This window comes from Corythoichthys intestinalis, chromosome 2 (assembly GCF_030265065.1).
Source record: "Corythoichthys intestinalis isolate RoL2023-P3 chromosome 2, ASM3026506v1, whole genome shotgun sequence".
Lineage (NCBI taxonomy): Eukaryota > Metazoa > Chordata > Actinopteri > Syngnathiformes > Syngnathidae > Corythoichthys > Corythoichthys intestinalis.
The window spans coordinates 12,963,935-12,986,173 of NC_080396.1; the positions used below are offsets into that span (position 1 = coordinate 12,963,935).

The window sequence follows — 22,239 nt, forward strand, 5'->3', positions numbered from 1 at the left end:
CTCCCCAACGAAAAAGTCTTTGTATGACTTTGCACCGGGTACTGTTGTTATTTTCACCAGGGCCCAACCACCTCCTAAATTGGGGGTTGGCAACCCGTGTTTTGAGAGCCGCATGCGGCTCTTTAGCGCTGCCCTAGTGGCTCCCTGGAACATTTTCAAAAATGTTTGACAATGGAAAAAGACGGTTGAGGGAAATATATTCGTTGTTTTGATATGGTTTTTGAAGGGGGACAAAAATGACACAAACATTACTAATGTTTTCCAATGTTGTAAAAATGTGTAGAATTAAATATAAAGAATAAAGATTTGCGTCATAGACAGCGACACACATTTCTATTAACAAGGCGGGATACCAGGCAGGTGGCTATTGTAAACAAAACGACAGCCGAGTACCCAGTTGGGAGTGAGAGTAAAAGAGTGATTCCATTACTTCTGAAGTAGATTTAAGAAGTGGATTCCATCGCTAAACTCCACTTACTGCTGCATGTTTTGTTGCAACTCGGGAGATAATAAAGCGTGGAAAACCGTTCACAGATGGTGAGTACATGAAGGAGACATTCATCAACATATCAGAACTAGGCATGTGCCGGTATGAGATTTTGACGGTATGATAACCGTGAGCAAAAATACCGCGGTTTCACAGTATCACGGTATTGCAATTATAGCTTCAAAATGTGTTACTTTGAGATGTATGGTTAAAAAAATAAAATAAAATAAAAATAAAAACACTAAAAAAATACAACTTTTTTCCATTGAACAAGATTTTTTTTTCTTTCAGAACATAGTTGCAAATTGGAACATGAATATATTGTTAAAATAAATCATAAAAAAATACATTTTGTAAATAAAATTAAAATTTATAAGTATAACTTGTAGACTATACCCACAGCCACAGCTCAAGTTGCCCAAGATTAGAGCAAGAACAAAATCATTTCTATAAAAAAGTAAAAACACTTCTAAATAACTTTTTTTTTTTTTCAAATTTATACTGCATGACTTTTTATTTTGGGGGGGTGGGCGCAAGTAAAGTTTCGTCATTTTCAGCCACTGTGTCAACTCTAGTCTACATGATGTCATGCCTTTGTGTTAAAAAGAACAAAGAATTCATAAGTTAATAAATTAGTTAAAAATGTATAAGTTAGTTAAAATGTAAATATTGTTGTGGAAAGGCTTCATTTAAAAGAAAAAAATTAAACTGGGAGTGAGACCTCTCCTTGATCCAGAGAGCTTGGATTTGTGCTTAGGGCAAGATCATCTTTCGCAATTAACTTTGACGCTATCCCTTTTTCCCCTTCATTCAAGCGAATCAAGCTTGTTTTCTCACTCTGCGGCTGTAACACTCGACGAAGTTGCTCTCCCAGCTAAGCCTAGGCTAACATTCGTCTTTGTAAGTTTTTAGTTAGTTTGTATGTTGAATTTGAAAGGAAAATGTGTGTTTTGTTTTTGGCGAACTTTTTCATGGTGCTAATCTGTTGAAGCTACTCACACATGGAAAAATACAATTGTACAACATTTTAAATGTATTCATTTTGTATATTCCACTTACCACGATTTGAGAGCTCAATAAATTGAAGAAAAGTACGCCGTGTGTTTGGAGGATTTGTTTTTGGGTTCACTGGCTGTCTAGCTGAATAGCATCACTTTCACACACAGCAACAAACGGGAAAGGGTGAGCGCTGCCGCGCCAAGCCACTTCTGGCTGCATTTTTGACACATGAAAAATAGCGAACACCGTACTACAGTGTGACGGAAAATTTTAGTGGTTTTGAAATCGCGACGTTTTCACACCACGGTAAACCGTGAAACCGGTACCCGGCACATGCCTAATCAGAACACCTATTTGCTGACTTCAAAAACAAAACCGAGATAACAACAACAAAAAAAATCAAAGACATGCCCAGAAAAGGGGCTTGTTATGCATGTTCCATTTTGTTGTTTTTCGAAACCTCAAAATACGGATATCTTTACTGCATTTCTACAATTTCATAAAACCAATGAAACTCTTATTATTGTAAGGAAGTTAAACTTGTTCACTACAACGCATATCCGCGATGTTACGCTGCTTTATTAACATGGCATTCACAAACGATTAGCATGCTTAAGCTAACACATGCTGTAGTAGCGCCGATGGGATCAGAAAGGTTAAGACCGTGAGGGACTAAGCAAACTCATGGTTTCATGATGAACAATGAGTGGCAAATTAAGAGCGCCGTACTTCAAACTCGTCCTGTTTATGAAAATCGATTGTCATATTATGTTGGTGTTGTGCAGTAATGAGCAAAAGTGACTTCTGTGGCCAGAAAACAGTCAAGCAGCGCAGCGCGCGTACTAGATATCATCAGATATCAACCTAGATGTCCTATGTCCGAGCACTTGCCAACTCTCGCGCGCACATACTAGATATCATCAAATAGCAACCTAGATGTACTAGTTTAGATCCCATGCCATTAGCTGCGTAAGCCCAGAGCGACACGTAGTTCATATACTACATTGATGAATTAGAAACCGCCATGACTGAATGGAAGTTAAGCAGGCCAAATCAATCCATACCAGTGACTATAGATAATGCTGCAAATACTGTTAATTCAGCACATGTTACAGATGGACTCGGACCACAAATAGGATGTTTTCCTTATATGGTAAATATAGCTGCTAAGAGAGCTGCAGCAATCAACAGTGTGCCCCACTTTACAAACAGCAAAGATTGTTCTCAGCACTTTTAGACATTATTTCTTCAGATCAGTAAGAAGTAAGCACATAAATATTATGCATTAAAATGCTTGTTTATATGATGGCGCTGTTATTTTTGCTTGTAAGCAAATAATGTAGCAAGTAAAAAAAAAAAAAATAATAATAATAATAATAACAGTTGTATTTTCTGTTTCAGAGCATTAAATGTATTGAATTGTATCGAAAATCGTACCGAACCGTGACTTAACTGTATCGTTGCATCCCTTATAAGTATTATATATATATATACATATATATATATATTATATATGGGGTTTTTTTTGCAAACAGAGTGGTATCGGAATGGTATCGGTATCGGCCGATACTGCACAGCCAGGTATCTGTATCGGTATTGGGCCCAAAAAAATGGTATCGTGCAACACTAATAATAATAACACTATTAATCAAATAGATAATAACCAAATAACCCTCTCTGAGTTCTTCACAGAAAAAGGCCAGAAAATAATTAACACTATTGAGAAAAAAAAAAAAAAAATTTCAAAATGCTCTCTGGTATTGTTCAGGGGGCCGGACTAAATGTCGGGGCGGGCCGTATTCGGCCCGCGGGCCGTAGCTTGGGGACCCCAGTTAAAGTATTATTTACCAGTATATTGAAATGCATGCCTTTTAGTTTTTATGGTGCTTTCACGCTCAAGTGGGGGCGCCCTTGCGCTTCCTCACGCGAAGAAGAACGCACTCACGTGAAAAAGAGCGCTCTTACACGCGAAGAAGAAGAAATGCCGCATCCAAGCGAGTGAGCGAGTTAGTGAGAGAGGGAAGCACTGCTACGACCCTACGTTCTTTGTTAATGCTTGTAAAATATCTACAGAGGCAACGCCTGTATGTATCATCTTTTGTGTTGTTGTGTGTTTCCACTCGCATCGGACACTTAAATCCAGTTGTGTAGTGGTTTGAACGATGTGCTAATGCTAGCGAACGCATGCTAACTGTTTTGTTATTACTGAATTAGCAGCTAATCATCGCCGATTTACGTTGACGCAAACCTATTTGTTATTGGGGACGAAATTGATTTGTTTCATTTCTATTTTTAGTTTCACTCTTCAAGTGATGGTTGAACAAAGTCAGCAAATTATACCAACGTCTTCTGTATCGTCATTTCGGAGTTTAGCTAGCTGTATAGCGGTCTCGGTGAGGACAGTGCAGTCTATTCCCTCCCGATGCAGTTATCTCCACCTTGCAATGATTGCAAGTCGTTTTGTTGTAATATTTCCTCGTGAAGACACACTTTCGAGCGTTTGAACCTACGTGCTGTCATTGTTATGTTTACGGCTGCAATGCTTTGCTAAACCATCGTAACCTTTCATTTTCACCCTCTTTCCTGGTGAAGTGTAGCCAAACTTTGGAGCGGGTGGTTCTTGGCGCCATGGTAGTTTGATGTGTTTGGACAACAAGACAGTCACGACGCAACATGCGTCTTCAGGAGTCAGGACTCGTTAAAGGGATCGTTAAGGCTTTTTCATTGTGATGTCGAGGCCTCGAAACACTAGGAACTGGTTCCGAATTGGAATCGGATTTCGATTCCCATCCCTATAGTCACGTGGTGCGTTGGATGCACTACAGCGAAAATAAACATTAAATCATGAAGGCTCATTATGTATTTTTAGCCAACTTAGACTATTTGATAGTAGGCTAATATAGCAAATACAGATACATACAGCATGTGTTGCCTTCATTATTAGGCTTGTTTAAGACTTTTAAATTTTTGCTGCTCCAGACTTTTTTTTTTTGGTCCAATACGGCTCTTCCAAAATTTTGGATTGCCGACCCCTGTCTTAAATAAACCATCTTCTATCCATTTTAGATTAAATTTACACTTCCCCATCCCTGCATATTCCCGCTCACCTCTGCAACTAAATAACCAGGAAATGGCGTCATGACAACAACTCAAGTCGCTGACGAATGCTGAGGTTGTGGACAATGTACCGTTAACATACATTATTCCCAAACTCTCGGATTTAGTGCACAACCATTAATAAAACAAATACACACCATTAGAAGTTTTAAGGGCGTATTACAGTGATTTCACAACCATTAAATGCATTGTCTGGAAATTTTTTATTTAATACCTACTGCAATTTTACATTCAATTTAAGACAAATTAAGTTTTCACTCTTGAGCGTGCAAATAAGTATTAGCTATTGATCTTGGCTGGCTGTAGTTGCTATGAAAACCACTGTCAAAAAAATAAATAAAATCAAGGACGAAAGATGACGCGTCATCTACTATGGCTATTGCACTACTATTCCCTTTATATTGTAGGACGACTCTTTGCATCTCTGAGACAGCAATCATTGTTTAATATACGTATATGCACAAATTGTATCCTTACATTGCTCAATGGCTCAGTGTACTCATGTTTTCTGTCCTGGTTCTACGTACTTGTTGCCATAGTGATTTATTAGTTTTCATAAAAGAGGGTTCTGACAACTGGAGAAAAAATCCATGTGTGTTTCTACTTTCTAAAATTATTGTTCAATAAACATGTTTTTACAACAAGACATAGAAGGTTTTCAAGGAAATGTGAATGATCCCAGAAAATTTAACTTCAGTTAAATGTGCTGTAGTTCACTCCCTATCAGAACACATATTACAATGTGTGAGAAACAATTGAGAACATTGACATTGTTAGAGATGGTAAGATTGAAATCTTACATGTCATCATCAGACCAACTAACAGTCTCTGATAGATTTGTGCCTTCCACAGACAGCAGACAATGGCATTTTCTAAACGTCTGCGTGTTCATGTCACAGCAGCTTTCCAACCCAGTATCAATTGAGATTCAGAGATTTCCAGGCTTGGCTAATCCAAAAACTAATCTGAATGCAACTTTACTTAAATTTACTTTACTTCAATGTGGATTATACAGCGCACTGTCAATTTTGAGGGGAAAAGAAAGGATTTTAAGTGAGTCTTATAGTCTGGAAAATACACATCTTGTTTTCTTAAGTTTTTTTGGAGGCAATGTGGCTTACATTCAAGAGCTGCACAAATATGATTTAAAATCCAGGTTATAAAATCCCTTCCCCCATCCAAGGGTCCCCCCAGAATTGATAAATCTAAATTCAAGACTTTTAAGACCTTTTTTTAATGCCATTTCAACTGAAAATTAATACTTTTCTCACACCCATTATTTAGATAATATTGAATTATATTAAAAAAATAAAGCACTGAACATCAAATTTAACCTCAATTACTAAGTGTGTTTGACAAAAGAATGCACATTTATTGAAGATACAATTAAAACACATTTAAATATAAGGTCTTTCAGAATTTTTTCCCCAGGATAAAATGGGTTTTACACTATTATTGTAAAGCAACTTCAGAAATTACATTTGCAATACAACAGGTTTCCCTTTTAAGAGGACCTAGTCAAGGTGGTAGGTAGGTGATTGTCAAGTTGGCCACCTTAACTGTAAAGTGCTTGCAATTGGCAGTGAAAGTTTAAAAAACAGCCATTAAATGGCAGTAGTTTACCATTAATTACCACAAAATAAAAAAGCTACACATGACCATTTCCCTTGGTAATTGTTTTTTTCTAATCACATTACAAGAAGTATAAAAAACTAGGGCTGTCAAAATTATCGCGTTAACGCGCGGTAATTAATTTTTTAAAATTAATCACGTTAAAATATTTGACGCAATTAATGCACATGTCCCGCTCAGACAGTATTCTGCCTTTTGGTAAATTTTACAGCAAGGTTTTTTGTGCGGTCTAACAGCGAACTCTTGTGGTCGCTTTGCGACATGGTTTATAGACCCTACCCACCGACGTCACAAAATCACGTGCTCGCTGTATGGTTCCGCCCACTTGTCCGTCATTTTGTGTCAGTATTATCAATGGTCTCAATTGATCGAGCAATTTATAATGCATTTCATGGAAGACCCGGTGCTTTCGGATGCCGTAAACTCACTTGATGCGTTGCATAAAAGGCGTTATGTGGAAAAGCTTCAGTTTATCCATTCGCCAGATCCATATTTGATGCCTAAATCGATGTTTTTCGACCCGCTGTCTCCGCCGTATTTGCCTGACATCTGCTAGCTACCCTGAACTGTACAACTATCTTGTCCACACAAAATCAGCCTATTCTCACGAAAGTTTGAAAAACTTTAAGAGCTTGGAGGCTTATAAATACTTCGTTGTTGGTTGGGTGAAACAGGTCCTCGTCCACGAAAATTCGGCAGGAATCTATCTTGTGCTTGGAAAGGTGAGTTACGAAATTTTCAATTCAAAATCTTTTGTTATTGCTAACATCCACTGTCAAGTCTAATGTATTTCATGTCGTTTGTCAATGGAGTTAGGGCTTTTCATGTTTATATGGTTTAGCGATAGCACTCTCACTACATACATACGTGTATGTTGTCGGCGATTAGCCTAGCAATGATCTAAATTGTGGTTGTCAGCCCAAAACCCTCTAAATATGTATTAAATGCATCTTACCAGATATAAAATGACTACTACAGAATCTGTGGTAATCGTTTGGAGCCCAGTTTTCTCGTCGAATTGCAGCAGCCCATCTCGCTCTCTTCTCTCCGGGTCTCTCGGAATCCGGTAGAACTTCAAGTCTCTCCGTCTTCTCCGTCTATCTTCTCTGTTATTGCAACCGACCGCCACACACGCCTTCACCATTTTGATTATTAATGTTAACGAGCAGAAAAACACGTCGTAAATAGGAGGAATGTACGTAGCCGTAACAGGGAAACATGATGTGTTGACGGACAATTGGGCGGCACCAGTCAGGAGGAAGGAGTTGTGACGTCACGTGGGTAGGGTCTATAGGTTTCTTGCCAGTTCAATATGGCTGCACGATGTCTCGGGCTGACGCCTACGTTGTAATGTTGTGCTTCTATGATCCTTGGACAAGATTTGTCCGTAAGTATTGTTGTTGTAAAGAATGTACATATTATGTTAGTAAGCGAAATGTTATATTTTTTTGTATGAGACGCTTTTTGTTTATGTTTAGTGAACCTGTATAGCGTGCTAAGCTAACGTTGTTGCTAATGCAATGCTTGTGTACTTTTTTTTGTAGTTTCACTACGGTCTAAAGAGGACAGTGGTTTGAGGCCATTTTATTAATAAATCAGATGAAAAAGGAAGAAGTCTGATTATTAAGGCGTCGTTCACTAGCTGTCTAGCTTTGGAAAAAGTGAGTGAGGACAGCATAGACAGATTTAAATGACAGTAGAGTGAAATGCCCACTACAGTCCTTATGTACCGTATGTTGAATGTATATATCCATCTTGTGTTTTATCTTTCCATTCCAACAAATTATTTTACAGAATATATATGTAATTTACAGAAAAATATGGCATATTTTATAGATGGTTTGAATTGCGATTAATTGCGATTAATTACGATTAATTAATTTTTAAGCTGTAATTAGCTCGATTAAAAATTTTAATCGTTTGACAGCCCTATAAAGAACACATGTTAATCCTTTGTTAGCTATTGAAGACATTTCTTTTAATCAGATAGAGAAAATCCATCCTCTTATTTAATCAAGAAAAACATTTAAATATACCAGGAGGTGTTTTACTATCACCTACTGTACATTATAATTTGCCTATCACCATGCCATGTTATTCAGATCAACGTTAGTACGTTACCCCGCACTCGTTCCAATAATAGACAGTGTCAACCGTGTTGTGTATCTGAGAGTGATGGTGAATCTACGACTCCAGTTTGTCCATGCTAAGGCTAGTGCACCTGCCAATACCCCATTGAACATGGCTAACTCTTGAGTTAAAACTGCAAAATTCACATTCATTCGAAAGGCAAACCGTGCAGAAATACATTATTGCATCTAACACATTTTAATTGGAGAAATTGGAAACTTACTTTGAAATGTTAAGCAGGTCCACTGCATTCGCATGACCCATAAACTGCGACCCAAAGTATCTGGATGCGACTTGGTCGCCAATCCAATACCTCACATGCTGGTCCAACTGTTTGGACTTCGTTGTCTTGTTGAGGCTTTCGTCGAACATAACAACTAAGGCATCTGAGCAGTTCCTTGCGTTAGCACACAGTACTGTGCGATTGTCTGGTGTTGATGCTAATGATGCTAACGGCACGCGCGCACGGGGTGCAGCGCATCGTAAAAATTCTACGTGTCATCTTGGATTAAAAAAGAAAAAAAAAAGAAGAAAAAAAAAAAAATTCGTCACGGATATAATTTAAGTTGCACTGAGATGTTCTTGAAAATTAAAACCACTGTGAAAAAATTCCAGACTTACAACAGCTAATTTAATGCTTTTAATACCTTTAATAATGGAAAACTAAATTCAATGCTTTTTTAATACTTTTAATAACCCGCGGGTACCCTGCCATCCTCCCCGCACAGAGAGCGCCGAGTCGCCATGACGGGACAGGTCTGAAAGTGTCCAACCGAGGTAATTCCTGGTAGAACTCCCCATGTCTGAAAGCCATGACACGGGTAAATCCTGCATCATATTACACGGGAATTTAGCAGGATATAAATCTAAAAGGGGCTCTGTTGTATACTGTACTTTCACCACTGCACTCAATGTGCGCCATATTGACTGCAGTGGGTGCTGTAATTTTAATAATTGCTTATTGATGTGTTAGCCAGGGTTGGACAAAATATCGAAATGGTGATATATCATGATACTTTGTATCCCAAAAGGTTATCCATATGCTCCTGTCAAGAATCAAAATATCGTTTTAAAAAGGAGTCAATGTTTTTTAAAAAATAAATAAATAAATAAATAAAAGGAACCATCAAGTTGCTACCAAAGTCTTCTACCATAATAGTGCCTCAGTTATCTCTAAGACTGCCATTGACGGTGCTCGACGGTCAATCCATTTAGACTGTTAACATTCGTTCATTCAAAACCAGAACATTCGGAGTCATTCGGTCCGATTATCGGGGCATTTACAGGTAATTTCCTGTTGAGTTTGAGTCACTGCCTATTCATTTGGGTGATTCCCAGGTCACGTCCTGTTTTGTAACTCAAAATAAACAGGAAGTGGGCCATAAAATACCCCAAAATCAACAGGAAGTAACTGAAAATCAACAGGTAAATTATCTTAAATCGTCCAAAATTACCGTATTGGCCCGAATATAAGACAGTGTTTTTTGCATTGAAATCAGACTAATTGAGGGTCGTTTTATAATCGCGGTCTAGACGTTATACCCATTCACGCCGGTAGATGGCGCCAGATATCAATGAAGCGATGTTCTGTTCATGACAGATCTCAGCTACTCTCAAGTTTCACCAGTTTGCATTATTTTCTTGCAATGTTTTTCCTTAGATTTGTTTCAAGACTAGTTACAGTTAGACTTCACTTTGATGGTTAATGCAGTTATTGCAATTTCGTTGTTTTATCACAATAGACTGTTTTATTTACATTTGAAAAACCAGAGGCCATTCATTTACGAATGTGATTGCACTTTAGTTTACATATTTAAGTGTTCAGATACAAGATTTGAATGAGGCAAAATAACCTGCTTTTTCTCTTACATATATTGTTGTAATCGTTTGTTTCAGATGTACTGTAAATATTTTTTGTGTAAAAATTAATTTGGTGTTCAAAAAGTCTTTTTTCAAACTTGAGTCTTGAAAAAGAGGGGGTCGTCTTATAATCAGGGCCGTCTTGTATTCGGGCCAATACCGTACCTCATTGCCTGGCATTGGCTGCCACTGACGTCCACTAGTGATAAACTCATTCCAATTCACAGCAGAAACTTGTTTTTCTGTTTATTAGTTGTTTGTAGAACATTCTAGAATGATTTCCTGACCAATGTATCGATAATCGTTGTATCGTCAGATCATCGTTATCGTGAGCTTTGTATCGCAAAACGTATTGTATCGTGAGGTACCAAGAGGTTCCCACTCCTAGCATTAGCCAATTTGGAATCACCTCAACCGGCACCATGATGCATCTAAGAATTGTACCCTAACACAGGTCAAGGAATATAAAACATGAAGCTATAACACAAATAACCTATATAGCATAGTTAAGTGTTTGCACATGCATATGAGCCATCAGCCATCTACATCCCTAGTGGGTGGCTAATTGTCCCAGAAAGCAATGGGTGGAGCCTCATGCGGGAGGCCTGCTGTGCTATAACCAATCTCCTTGGTGGGCTTGTCTCTCTCTAACGGTAGCATCAGGAAACAGAAAATGAGGAATGAAATGGTGGGTGTTCAGGAAAGAGGGTTTACTGCTGTGTGAAAACCCTTACACTGGGCCTCAACACACCAACACAAAGACTTGGGAAGGACACAGGCTGAATCGCATTTGAGTGTTGTTGTCATTTTGGGTTGTTGTTTTTTTTCACTCTGCTCTTATTTTCTTCACAGTTACTTAAAATATCCAAATAGGTGAAAACCCTAATGTGTAGTATATCTTCAAATGACTACTGAAGGAATAGCAGCATTCACATATTCAGGTCTTGAGAAACACCACGAGATTTCTGTGGATGTTCTCTAATATAATGTAATTATTTTCTGCTCAGTAATTAGTATACGCATAGGAAATTCCCAGACATGCAGTTAGGACAGAAGTCTAAGAAAGAGAGTTCATTAAAAAAAATAAAAATGCATGAACTGCTTATTAACACCTAAAAAATAAAGTCAGAGGCTTCTGACTCAACAAGACACGGAAAAACTTCATTCATTTTCGGCAGATTGGACTACTGCAACGGTATATTTACAGGTCTTGATTAAAGAAAAAAAAAAAAAAAGAAATCAGTCACGAAGCTGCAGCTATTACAGAATGCTGCAGCCAGAGTCCTCACAAATACAAGGAAACTGGACCACAATACACCCATTTTTAGGGGTGTAACGGTACACAAAAATCTTGGTTCGGTACATACTAGAGCAGGGTGGTAAACCGAAAATTTACCGGTACCGAAATTCTTTACGATGACCGACGTCATTTTGACCATGACGGTAAATTCGGTAATTTAATTTTTTTTTTAAATTTGTCTTTTCATCCCGCTTTGACTCTGTGTTGTTCAGCTATGTTCATTCCCCTTTAAGAAAGCAGACAGTGTGCTTACGTATGGAATCACGTGGTTATCAGGAAGCCAATCAAACGAGCCCGGTATGCTAACGCTAGCAGCTAACGCTACAAGCAAACGTGACGGAGTGTTGCTTAAGGGAGGTTCGCCAAACTTTCACCCGACATTAAATAGACTCTTGGCGGCACCCAGACGGACTTTCACCCATTGTCCTCCCTTGTTCTCACGATTTCCAAAGAGGATGCTTTCAATGCTTTCTACTGATAGCCAAGCCACAGGCTAACGCTAGTGGCTAACGCTAGCGGTTAACGCTACAAATGAACGTGATGGAGTCGGATAGCGGCTCTAAACTAGTTGAAACAGCTGAACTTAATGAGTGGATTGGTCTCTGACTGCATCTAGCAATTATGCTGCTTTCCAGAAAAGTGGGATGTCGGACTTTTCCGACCTCCGAGTTGGAAAATATAATTGGAACGCCACTCGAACTGGTAGGTCCAAGTCGCGAAGTCGGAGAAAAAATAACTACCCCGACTTCCAAGTTGTTTCAATCTGACGGCACTGGACAAATTGGCGCTCATGAAAACGTATTGAATGATAATACAATAACGAAGTAAATCAAGTTTATTTGAGATGCCATGTATTTTTTTCTCATACAGTGAATTATCTTTGTTGTGCTATGTTTTTATATTGACGATCAGCAAAGGATGTAACTAAAAAAGGCATTTTACAGTGTGGACTATAACGCAGCCGTCGTTTTTCCTCCACTATTTGATCGCTTATAGGAAGGCAGGTTCGCTGGAGGTCAAAATGTATTTGGATGGCCAAAATAAAAAACACCTCGTCGCGATCAGCCATCTTTGTTGTTTACATTTGCTTGGAACGCTTTGAGATCGGAACTGGTACCATCCGAGTGGGATAAATCCGACTTCCCACGTCTCTGGAATGCAGCCTTAGTTTATCACGTTATTGTGTATCTCCTGTCTGTGTGTGATTTCTCTGATAGCTTTTGTGATGGTAAAGCATTCAGCATAAAGTACAATCTAACAGTGAAAATTATAACTGTTTAATGGCCCCAGCTATTTTTCTGTATGTGCTTAATTCTGTGTCATTAGATCAATGCAGCTTTAATGTGTGTGTGTATGTATTAAAAAATGCACTGGGGGAAAAAAAACCTGAAACCTTGCGGTAAACACTTGTGTTGAGTAATTATGTCACAGCAGCCATTAACAGTAAGTTGTCTTTTTGAAGTGTACTGTTCAAATTGTAAGTAATTTGCACAGGCATATTGATTTTGACAATGTACATTGTTCAAGCCATACAAGCGGTTTTACAATACCTTGCAAAAGTATTCGGCCCCCTTGAATCTTGCAACCTTTCGCCACATTTCAGGCTTCAAACATAAAGATATGAAATTTTATTTTTTTGTCAAGAATCAACAACAAGTGGGACACAATCGTGAAGTGGAACAACATTTATTGGATAATTTAAACTTTTTTAACAAATAAAAAACTGAAAAGTGGGGATTGCAATATTATTCGGCCCCTTTACTTTCAGTGCAGCAAACTCACTCCAGAAGTTCAGTGAGGATCTCTGAATGATCCAATGTTGTCCTAAATGACCGATGATGATAAATAGAATCCACCTGTGTGTAATCAAGTCTCCGTATAAATGCACCTGCTCTGTGATAGTCTCAGGGTTCTGTTTAAAGTGCAGAGAGCATTATGAAAACCAAGGAACACACCAGGCAGGTCCGAGATACTGTTGTGGAGAAGTTTAAAGCCGGATTTGGATACAAAAAGATTTCCCAAGCTTTAAACATCTCAAGGAGCACTGTGCAAGCCATCATATTGAAATGGAAGGAGCATCAGACCACTGCAAATCTACCAAGACCCGGCCGTCCTTCCAAACTTTCTTCTCAAACAAGGAGAAAACTGATCAGAGATGCAGCCAAGAGGCCCATGATCACTCTGGATGAACTGCAGAGATCTACAGCTGAGGTGGGAGAGTCTGTCCATAGGACAACAATCAGTCGTACACTGCACAAATCTGGCCTTTATGGAAGAGTGGCAAGAAGAAAGCCATTTCTCAAAGATATCCATAAAAAGTCTAGTTTAAAGTTTGCCACAAGCCACCTGGGAGACACACCAAACATGTGGAATAAGGTGCTCTGGTCAGATGAAACCAAAATTGAACTTTTTGGCCACAATGCAAAACGATATGTTTGGCGTAAAAGCAACACAGCTCATCACCCTGAACACACCATCCCCACTGTCAAACATGGTGGTGGCAGCATCATGGTTTGGGCCTGCTTTTCTTCAGCAGGGACAGGGAAGAAGGGTAAAATTGACGGGAGGATGGATGCAGCCAAATACAGCAACATTCTGGAAGAAAACCTGTTGGTATCTGCACAAGACCTGAGACTGGGACGGAGATTTATCTTCCAACAGGACAATGATCCAAAACATAAAGCCAAATCTACAATGGAATGGTTAAAAAATAAACGTATCCAGGTGTTAGAATGGCCAAGTCTAAGTCCAGACCTGATTCCAATCGAGAATCTGTGGAAAGAGCTGAAGACTGGTGTTCACAAACACTCTCCATCCAACCTCACTGAGCTCGAGCTGTTTTGCAAGGAAGAATGGGCAAGAATGTCAGTCTCTCGATTAGAGCTGTCCCGACTAGTCGACGTAGTCGACGTCATCGATGACGTAAATCCGTCGACGAACACAACATGCCGTCGACGGTTAATGAAGGGTTAAAAAAATATATGCGTGGAAAGTTAGAATGTCGGATGCTCTGTTTGCAAGCAGGGAAAGCGGCACAAAGCCAAAAAAAAGCGCACCAGAGTGTCCAAAACATTGACTTATTTCAAAGAAACAAAGGAGAGTACACTCTTCTGTCCTGTCTCTTCAGTGCCAAGCTTGGCTGCACGTCGGCCGTGAATAAACACCTCAAGCACCTTCACGCAGTTTGTAAGGTTTTTTTTTTTTTTTTTTTTTTTTTTTTTTTTTTTTCATTTTTTGTACACCAGAGGGTGCTGTCGCCTTACTAAATAATAATGTTTCATTGACAATGGGCCTATAAGTGCTATTAGTATTGTTCTTAATGCTAATTGAAAGGTTTATTTCATGTTATGGTTTATTTTATGGTATAGAAAATTATATAAGGTTAAAAGGTCATAAATATATACAGTATATACAGTGATTGCACTCAAGGGAGAGATTGTCAATGATAAGGTAATAAGGTAAAGGCAATTCATATAGGCAATTCATTGATATATAAATAAGGTTTAAAAGGAAAAAGGTGAAAAGTTTTTGTTAATTTCTAATTGTGTGGCTTTATTTGTGTGCGCCGTAGCTCTTACGGTGTGTTTACATCAAGGATGGAATAAAAGTTGTAAACCATCAGTTTAAGAGACCATCTTTTCAATCGGGATGCTACACTAGCTAATTCTATCAGCATTTGAACTCATTGTTTATTTGTGATTTATTATTGTTATTTACGTGTTTATTTGTACTTTAATAAATGATTTGAGTGTTCCAATATGTTTTTTTTTTAATTGATAAGCGTCAACAAAAATTTCATTGCTAAATTAGTTTTTTAAAAAATAAGTAAATAAATAAAAAATTAATTATTAGATTAGTCGACTAATCGTAAAAATAGTCGGCTGACTAATCGGGAGAAAATAAGTCGTTTGGGACAGCCCTATTCTCGATGTGCAAAACTGATAGAAACATACCCCAAGCGACTTGCAGCTGTAATTGGAGAAAAAGGTGGCGCTACAAAGTATTAACGCCAGGGGGCCGAATAATATTGCACGCCCCACTTTTCAGTTTTTTATTTGTTAAAAAAGTTTAAATTATCCAATAAATTTTGTTCCACTTCACGATTGTGTCCCACTTGTTGTTGATTCTTGACAAAAAATTAAAATTTTATATCTTTATGTTTGAAGCCTGAAATGTGGCGAAAGGTTGCAAGGTACAAGGGGGCCGAATACTTTTGCAAGGCACTGTAAATGTTCATACTTGAATTCTTATTGTTTACAATAATTTTTTTGTATACTTAATGTTTAGACTGCATGTACAATTGTTAAATATATTAAATTGAAAGGTGGTAAATAAATCAACAAGAAACGGTTAATCTGTATTTCATGCATTGATTCAGATTTTCAAATTATATAACAGTCTGCTTGGGTGAATTTATCGTCATTTATCGTTATCGAGGTAAATCTGCTCAATTTATCGTGATACGTGCTTAAGGCCATATCGCCCAGCCCTAGTACATACCTCGGTTTTGAGGCCACGGTTCGGTTCATTTTCCGTACAGTAAGAAGACAAAATGCAAAATATAAATGTGCTAGTTGTTTATTACACACTTTTGTGCTTTCAACAACAGGAACATTAGCCTATACAAAGCTAAAATTCTGCTCAAAAAGTAGCAGGTATTTAAAGATAATCCAACAACAATTTGCCTTTCAGACCCACGAATTGGTCAGCTTTCTTTCTGAAAGAAAGAGGAAAAAAGAAGTCCTTGCTAAAGAGAAAAGCAATCCCAATGATAAAGATAAATTTTAACATGTATTTTACAAATGAAATGCCTCAATGAAACTTTTTTTTTTCTTATGAACGGTTTTCAAAAGCTTTACTGGTGGATTTTCAAAGTTTTTAAGTTAAATCGCCTCACAGAAATTAATAAATTTAACTGTGTAAACAGAATCTGTGTATTATTGTTATTATTTAATTACAGGTGTCTTAGCTCATTTCAATTTATTTTATTTAAATGGGCTATTATTTATTTTATTATGTGTTTATATATACAAATTTGATGTAGTATTCATTTATATTATATACTTTATGTTGTATAACTTTAGTTCCTATGTGAATATTAGTTCCTACTTGTTTTGTTGTGGTAGGAGGGTTTTGTATTGAACACAGGGCCGTGTTGGTTATTATTATAGCAGAGAAGACAGCAGTAAATCAACAAAGACAAGTCAACTGTGCCCCGATCTACCTCTCAAGAGATCTGATGGACTCAAAAAGTAGGTTACGATTGCATATTAGTTTGAAAATCGACCGGATCCCCCGTATTTTTACACGAGTGACTTCCGGCCCGATCCTAGCTACCAAGCTACAGTATTGACGCAGGAGGGCCGCATCTCGCGTCAAATAATAAACTCTGCCGTTGTTTTCGCGTGCGTCACATTGAGCCACTTCTGGGACGCGTCTAACACGCGGCCGCACTGCGACTGGTGTGCATTGGCTGATTGACTTTAATGCCCGCGTTTCACTGCGTTCTCGCGGCGGCCACGTTGCCGCGCAGTTGACGTTTATATACTGTCCTACCGTGTTGGTCCTCGTTATAGTAGAGAATACGGAGTAAATGTAATCTACACAAAGAAACTGTCACCGATCGACTCACAGCCTCGAAAAGTAAGGGTTACATTACGTCAGAAACCGTTTCGGTACGCGTCCGTTCTGAACCGAGCACCACGTACAGAAACGGTTCAATACTATTACATGTACCGTTACACCCATACCGGTTTTGAAATCATTACACTGGCTTCCAGTGAGTCAAAGGATAGACTATGAAATACTACTGCTCGTCTACAAAACACTTAATGGCCTTGGACCAAAATACATGCTTGTTTTGTTAGATTCCTATGAAACATCTAGACCCCTAAGGTCGTCTGGAACCGGTCTTCTGTATGTTCCAAGAAAAAGAACCATGCAGGGTGAGGCAGCATTTAGTAATTATGCTCCTCACCTCTTGAACAAGTTACCTGAAGGTCTGAAGTAGAGGTGGGAATCTTTGGGCACCTAACGATTCGATTACGATTCAGAGACTCCGATTCGATTATAAATCGATTATTGATGCCCTCCTCCTTCCATTAAAAAAAAAAAAAAAAAAAAAAAATTATGTCTTGTATATTTGTTCTAAAATTGTTAAAAAATCCTCTCAGGCTAAATAAACCGAACTACTATTTTAGTATCAAGTTACTGGTTAAAAACAGGAAATAAAATACTCAAGTCCCCCATTCTGTATCAGCAGCTTTAAACTACATTCAATTAATTTAATGATGTAAGTAACTTGAGTATAGAGTAATTTTTTTTTTCATTTTTTCAACAAACAAAACAAAACAAAACAAAAACATAGTAACCTTTGCTATGTTTGGAGGTCTTTTAATAGTGTGAATCAACCATTAAAGTTGTTAAAATTGCGCCTGTTATTCCATAATTTCCCTCATGTGAAAGTTTTAAAACTGTTTCATCATTTAAAGATAGATTCAAGTCAAGATTTTGACGATTTAGGGGTATTTTAGATAAAAAGTAATTAGGTTCGTTACAACAGAGCCTTCTAGAGCAGTCTACTGCTTTAAGATGGCGCCTGTTTACTAGCGCGGGAAAGTCAGTCATTTCACATCTAGTCTAGACATATGTGATATGTACCATAGCCGTATGTTGCCGTCTGTTTGTAGCAACTAGCAACTGGGCGCTGTTTGCAGCGCCTAACGGCCGCAGTCATATGTTATTTTTTTTTTTTTTTTTTTTTTTTTTTTACCTAGCGGCATTAGCTGCACCCGTTCCTCATTGCGTCCCGAAGACCGCACTGACTGCGTTTTATTTCCGCTTTACATGGTATGATTCAATCATCGGAATTTGGATGTTTGTGAATCATTCTCGAAATCTTCCCCGGCCGAATCGCGAATAATCTAAGAATCGGAAATTTTGCACGCCTCAAGTCTGAAGTATGCTCGAACTGTTAGCTCCTTTAAATCAGGACTAAAAACGCTTTTGTTTAACACTGCATATCCATAACTGTCTATATATTTCAATCTATTTGCTTTCTATTCCTCTTGTGCTTATCTCCATTGCTGATTTCAATTATTAGCAGTAGTAGTAGTATTTCTTTTCTTTTCTTTTTTATTTTTTAAATTTTTTTATTCTATTCGTGATTAAATGCGATTTTTATGTATAATTTTATTTCCTATTTGGATTGTCTTTGTTTTTACATTCTATTGATTTGAATGTGATTTTTATGATCTTCATGTGATGTAAAGCACTTTGAATTGCCTTGTGTTGAATTGTGCTATATAAATAAATTTGCCTTGCCTTGCCTTGCCTTGCCATGAACGGATCTTGCTGGATAAGAGCAAGGGAGGAGGGTAGAATTTTTAAACAAAATTTAGTTTTAGTGTAGTTTTATATATAAATTCTTCTTTCAAAAGAGAACGTAACAAACAACCGAAAATGGTCACACTCAAACCGACAATTTGGGTGGAGTTCAACATACAAAATAATGAATTTTGCGATTGCCAGTGTCAGATGCAAAAAAAAAAAAAAATGCAATATTTAGAGCACACACTGAGCATCAGCCAACTGAACCATCTGAGCTTTTAGTGCAGTAGTAAAACATGTTTTATGTCACATAAAGCTAATTAAAAAGCCTTAGTGAGCTACAGTAGTCCTTATGAGAGGATGACATTTTTTTTTAGAATGCCACAGGACCTGTGGGATGAGAGTTAATTTCACTATGAATCACAGGATTGAGCTGAAGCCATAGAAAGACTTATGACAACAAATTCACAGGACTGGAGTTGAAACTGTGTTTTTTCCCCTCAAAATCAGCAATATCAACAGCACAAATGTTCCCAGCTTGCAACTACTATCACGGTTCATGCCCAAATTCAAGCACTTTTTAAGGACTTTCAAGACCAGTTTTCCAGTTTTTCCCGTACCTTTTAAACAATTCCAATGTTTGTTTTTTACAATAAGGCAGGAATAAACTATGGTGCCTTCTCACGAGTACGCTAACGTCTTCCAAAATGTTCTACGGCCACTGAGACTTGAGAAATTTAGTGCGAAAGGTGTCATTTCTGAAACCCCTTGGGAGTGTGCAATCCCATGTTTTTGTGGCAAATTTTGAATATGTTCTAGAGCAGAGGTGTTGGCCTAATGATAGCATGCTGTTCGGTGGACAGACACACACACGTCACGACCGATGAAACCTTGATAAATGCGCTTTCGAAGAAATTTGGGACACTGGAAAAATGGCTTTTATGCCTCCATTTGCTAAGCTAAATGATATTCTCAATGTAAGTTTGTGTGGAACTGTAGTGGTGCTGTAACGATTAATCGATTAACTCGAGTATTCGATTAGGAAAAAAAAAATATTCGAATTAAATTTTGTTGTTTCGAGTATTCATTTAATTAAAGTGGCGTTTTAATGGTTTACTTTGAAAGTGTTTGCAATTAGTTTTATTGATGAGGGTGAATACACTGCCCTTTGGTCTGCCTCTTTTCACATGGCTGAATCCAACTGCTCCCTGTTAAGACCAACCTAGCAAAGTTTTTGTTTGAGCTAAAGTTTTTAATGCATTCTTAATTTAGTTTATAGGTATATTTAGCCGTTTTTTTGTAGGGAATATGTGTCTGAGCCATTTGTAAAGAGCATTGTAAAAAAAAAGAAAAAAAAACTTTAGCATTTTATAGCATTTAAGCTAGCTGACTTTTTCTATGTAAGTTAGCCAGTTGTTCTTTTGTTGTACATAGATCCTCATTTTTTTTTTTTTTTAATTATACCGTTTGAGGCTCAGCTCAGGTATTTCAATTTTTCATGTTCCTTATCCAATTACTCGATTATTTTGAACTACTAATCAATTAATCCACTACTAAAATACTCGATAGCTGCAGCCCTAAACTGTAGTTCACGACAACAACAACAATTTACTCCTTTATCGCCGAAACTAGTTAAGCTCTTTACAAGGCTCCTACAATCGCTCCTACTCCTTAAAATAAAGTTGGATGTTTTCTTATGCAACAAGGGAATTCGATCGAGAGGCAGGCGAGTAGGCCGAGTCCTAGCGGCGACAACGCCGAGCAAAGTTGCTCCCAGATGGATTAGACTGCAACTGGCAGAGGGGGTGTGGAGTCACGGGGGAAAAAAATGACAAAAAGTGCAATAAAAGTATTGTACTTAACCACAGCAAATGCACATGTATGCATTTAAATACTACTTTATTTGTATACTGTTCGCTTGATTAAACGCCAAACTACCGTAATTTTTGGACTATAGGACGCGACTGACTACAAGGCGCCACCCACCAAATTTGACAGGAAAACGGCATTTGTTCATAGATAAGCCGCACCGGGCTATAAATCTCACAGTATTATGAGTAGGGTTGGGAATCTCTGGCATGAAGCAAATTCGATATGTATCTAGATACACAGGTTACGATTCGATTAAAAAAAGATACATTTTTAAGGCTGAGCGATTCGATACAATTCAATAGAGTGTAAGAACGATACGGTTCCATAGAGTGAAAACGATACGATAGTAAATATTTGTTGTGTGTGTTTGTACAGTATTTTAAACATATTAAAAAAAAAACACATTTCTAATATAGCAAAATTAAACAACAAAATTTCATACCAATGTTATGTTTTATTTTTTTATGAAAAAAAAAAAAAGGCTTACTATATGACCGTCATTCTGTTGGATGGGATTGATAATAATAATAATATTATACAAGTTAAAATTAGCCCTGTGAGAAGTTCATATGATTTAAAAGATCATCGAGAAGTTAAGACTTATATATAAACTATGCAATTTTTTTTTTTACCCTACCTCTTAAAAGAATCGGAATCGAGAATCGTCCGGAACAGGAAACGAGATGTTGAATCGAAATCGGAACCGTTCAAAATTTCAAACGATGCCCAACCCTAGTCGTCTTATATTCGCGGTCTAGACATACCCATTCACGACGCTAGATGGCGCCAGACATCATTGAAGCGATGTTTTGTCATTACAGATCTCAGCTACTCTCAAGTTTAACCAGTTTGCATTATTTTATTGCAATGTTTTACGTTATTCAGATTTGTTTCAAGACTACAGTTACAGTTAGACTTCATTTTGATGGTTTATGCAGTTTTTGCAATTTTGTTGTTTTATCACAATAGATTGGTTTATTTAGATTTCAAAAACCAGAAGCCATTCATTTACGAATGTGATTGCACTTTAGTTGACATATTTAAATATTCAGATATTAAGATTTGAATGAGGCAAAATAACATGCTATTTCTCTCAAAAATATTGTTATAATCATTTGTTTCGGATGTACTGTAATTTTTTTCTGTATAAAAATTAATTTGGTGTTCAAAAAGTCTTTTTTCAAACTGGGTCTTGAAAAAGAGGGAGTCGTCTTATAAGCCTGAACGATACATCGTTTAAACATCGCCATCGCGGTGTGCGCATGTGCGATAGTCCCATCACAAGCATGTGCGATAGTTTTGGGGTTTTTTTAATCCACATGCGCCTTGCCTTCTGCTCTGCGTATGGCCTCACACCCTCCTTCTCCCAGCTCTTTGTTCCTCACAGTCACTCCAGCACTTGCTTATTAAAGTTAACTATGCTCGATGTCTTTGATCTTACCAAGAAGCGGACTTCAAAGCGGAGTAAAGTGTCAATCATCGTTTAACTTGTTAAACAGTTTCTGCACGGAAG

The 22,239-nt window shown here is 37.7% G+C and overlaps 1 protein-coding gene across 2 annotated transcripts in view; it reads right to left on the minus strand.

Moving 5' to 3' along the window:
- The window catches only part of LOC130907724 (vitamin D3 receptor A), a 122,325-nt gene that overhangs the window by 74,786 nt on the left and 25,300 nt on the right, over positions 1–22,239 (minus strand). The window lies entirely within an intron of this gene.